The sequence below is a fragment of the Apium graveolens genome, chromosome 10 (assembly GCF_009905375.1).
Source record: "Apium graveolens cultivar Ventura chromosome 10, ASM990537v1, whole genome shotgun sequence".
NCBI lineage: Eukaryota > Viridiplantae > Streptophyta > Magnoliopsida > Apiales > Apiaceae > Apium > Apium graveolens.
Window position 1 is genome coordinate 113,324,649 of NC_133656.1, and position 4,112 is coordinate 113,328,760.

The window sequence follows — 4,112 nt, forward strand, 5'->3', positions numbered from 1 at the left end:
AATATTTCTCCAGTAATCAGAGAATGTGAAAAGTCACCAAGAAAATTTTATTTTGCTTTTCTAATGCATATTACTTAATACCAGCAATGCGCTTGGGTCTTCCCTTCCACATTTTTACTGTAGATCTCAAAGGAGTACCTGATTTTTATTTCTTTTCTTTTTTTTTTTCTGTTGATAAGTGAGGCTTATCAGCACTTAGTACATCCATAAGATTTACAAACAACAGAACTTAACAGATAAGAAGCATTATTCTAGTTTTTGACTTAGTAATAAGATACATAAAGTAAACTTAACTAAGCTCAATATCAGAATTTGCTTGTGTTAAAAGATTTCCACATAAACAATTACTTTAAATATGGGATCTTTAGTATATTAAAGACTACTAGGTCAGCATCTAGCACAGTTATCCTCATTGGATTGAATAGTCACAGAAACATTCATATCACTATCAGAGTTTAGAAATTCACATCGGACAATAATCAGCACTTAAGCAAATTTCAATTTAAGCACAAAATACACAGAGATAGTAATATATGTAAATATTGATCATAAAGTCTGATGTATCAGAACATAAACTAGGCAGATTTAGAGAAAGAACCTGAAACCATTCCAAGTTCATTTACCAATCTTGTAATAGTAGCTTCACATAGTGGTTTTGTGAAGATATCTGCTAGTTGTTGATCTGTAGGAACAAAAGGCAATTCCACTGTACCTTCATTCACATGTTCCCTTATAAAATGGTACCTAATGCTGATGTGCTTTGTCATTGAGTGTTGAACTAGATTACTTGTCATAGCAATAGCACTTTGATTATCACAGTAAATAGGGATTTTAGAAAATTCTAACCCATAATCCAGTAACTAATTCTTCATCTAAAGAATCTTTGCACAACAGCTTCCTGCAGCAATGTATTCTGCTTCTGCAGTTGATGTGGAAATTAACTTCTATTTCTTGCTAAACCAAGAAACCAATCTGCCTCCAAGAAATTGGCAGCTTCCACTTGTGCTTTTCCTGTCAATTTTGCATCCTACAAAATCTGCATCTGAGTAGCTTAAAGTATGATTCTCTAGGATACCACACTCCCAGATCAGCTGTACCCTTAAGGTACTTGAAAATTCTTTTCACAGCTGTTAAGTGATGTTCTCTTGGATCTGCTTGAAATCTTACACAAAGACAGGTAGCATACATGATATCAGGTCTACTTGCAGTTAGATAGAGTAATGAGCCAATCATACCTCTGTAATCAGTAATATCTACTGATTTACCAGTATCTTTATCCAATTTTGTTGCAGTGGCCATAGGAGTGGATGCACTTGAACAGTCTTGCATTCCAAACTTTTTCAACAAATTTCTGGTATACTTAGATTGAAAAATAAAAGTTCCTTCTTCATTCTGCTTGACTTGAAGGCCCAGAAAATAACTAAGTTCTCCCATCATACTCATTTGATATCTTGACTGCATTTGCTTGGAAAACTTCTTACAAAGTCTCTTCTTCCAATTCTCCATTAAAAAAAGCACTTTTCACATCCATTTGATAGACTTTAAACTTCTTGTGAGTAGCATAAGCCAAAAATATCCGTATGGCTTCCAATCTAGCAACTGGTGCAAATATTTCATCATAATCAATTCCCTCCTGTTGAGAGTATCTTTTTACAACCAGCCTTGCTTTATTCCTTGTAATTATGCCATCACTGTCAGTTTTGTTTTTTAACACCCACTTTGTACCAACAACAGACCTGTTCTTTAGTCTTGGCACTAGGGTCCAGACTTTATTTCTTTCAAATTCATTTAACTCTTCCTGCATTGCTTGCACCCAATCAGCATCTTGAAGAGCTTCTTCCACTTTCTTTGGTTCAGTCTGAGAAAGTAAAGAATGATAGAAACATTCATTTGATGTAGCTGTTCTAGTTCTGACACCTGCATCAAGATTTCCAATAATTAAGTCAGGTGTATGTGCTTTAGTCCACTTCCTTGCAGATGGAAGGTTATCTCTAGAACTGGATACTCCCCCATGGTCCATGTTGTCTCCATCAACATTTTCTGATGCTCCCCCTGAAATTATGCTCTCTGAGTTGGATCCTTCAGAATTTGAGTTTCCAGAAATATCAGAACATGAGTTTCCAGAATTATCAGAACTTAGCCCATCAGAACTTGACGAATCAGAACTTGAAGAGCCTGTTGTAGATTCTGATACTTCTTGAGATGTGGTTGGATCTTCAGTATGCTCCCTCTGCACAGGTGCATTTTCCTTTGGCTTAGTCACCACATTTTCAATAACATCAGAGTTTAATCCATCAGAGTTTGCAGTATCAGGATTTAGACTGTCAGGATTTACAGAATCAGAATTTAAAACTTCATTTTTGAATCTCAGCTGATCATGATCATTGAAATCTTTAGGTCCAGTAATCTTCTTATCATCAAAAGAGACATTGATAGATTCCATGACTACCCTTGTTCTTAAATTGTAGACTCTGAAGGCTTTTGTGGAAAGTGGATATCCAACAAAAATTCCTTCATCAGCTTTTAGATCAAATTTTGATAGCTGTTCATGATGAGTCTTAAGAATAAAACACTTGCATTCAAATACATGAAAATACTTCAGATTTGGCTTCTTTTTCTTCACCATCTCATGTGGTGTTTTTCCATGCTTGTTGATAAGTGTAACATTCTGAGTAAAACAAGAAGTCTACACAGCTTCAGCCCAAAAGTAGGTTGGTAACTTTGCTTCATCAAGCATAGTTCGTGCAACTTCAATAAGAGTTCTATTCTTTCTTTCAACAACTCCATTTTGCTGTGGAGTTCCAGGAGCAGAAAATTCCTGCTTTATTCCATGGTTTTTGCAGAACTCTAACATAATTAAATTCTTAAACTCAGTGCCATTATCACTCCTTATGATTTTCACAGAATCTTTGACCAATTTATCCAGTTGTTTGACATGATTAATCAAGATAGATGCAGTTTCACTTTTTGTGTGCAAGAAATACACCCATGTGTATCTGGTGAACTCATCCACTACGACCATAGCATATTTCTCCTTTGCAATAGAAATGACATTCACTGGACCAAAAAGATCAACATGTAGTAGGTGATAAGGCTCAAGAATTGATGATTCAGTCTTGCTCTTGAAAGAAGATTTTCTTTGTTTTGACTTCTGACATGAATCACAAAGGCCATCAGGAGCAAATACTGATTTTGGCAGTCCTCTCACAAGATCTTTCTTGACTAGTTCATTTATATTGTTAAAATTTAAATGAGAGAGTTTCTTGGCCAATTTCAGCTTTCTTCAATTGATGCTCTACTCAACAGACAGATTGCAGAATCATCAGTACTTGTTAAAAGCTTGGCTTCATAAATGTTACCATGCCTGTATCCTTTCAGAACAACTTTTCCTGTAGATTTGCTTACAACTTCACAGTGTTCTTCAAAGAAATCCACATGATAACCTCTGTTACATATTTGACTCACACTCAGCAGATCGTGTTTAAGTCCTAAGACCAGAGCTACTTTTTCAATGATGACATTCCCAAGATTGATATTGACATATCCCAGAGTTTTTCCAATGTTTCCATCTCCATAAGAAACCCCTGGGCCAGCTTTCTCCACAAAGTCTGATAGAAGGACTTTATTTCCAGTCATATGTCCTGAACATCCACTGTACAGAACTAGGATGTTTTTCCTGTTGACCTGCAATCACAAAGACCACTAATGATTAGTTTTAAGGACCCAGACTTGCTTGGATCCTTTGGCCTTATTAAGTTTGTTAACATTTGCAGCGGATTTAGCATCAGAGTTTATGTTAACAGTTTTCTTATCAGAATTTACATTATCAGACTTTGCATCAGAACTTACACTAGAAGGAATAATGCTAACTTTCTTTAAAGAAGGTTTTATTTGATAATAATCATAGTACAAACTATGATATTCCTTATAAGTATAAATGGAATGCCATAAACTGCCACAATGAAAACAAGGATTTTGTGGCCTATATCTAACAGACTGACTCTTAACTCCTGACTTTGAAGGTAAGGAGTTTATGTTCTTATTCTTCCTGCAAAAAGAAGCCAGATGGTTAGAATTTCCACAGTTATAACATTTCTTTCTAGGAGCATTAG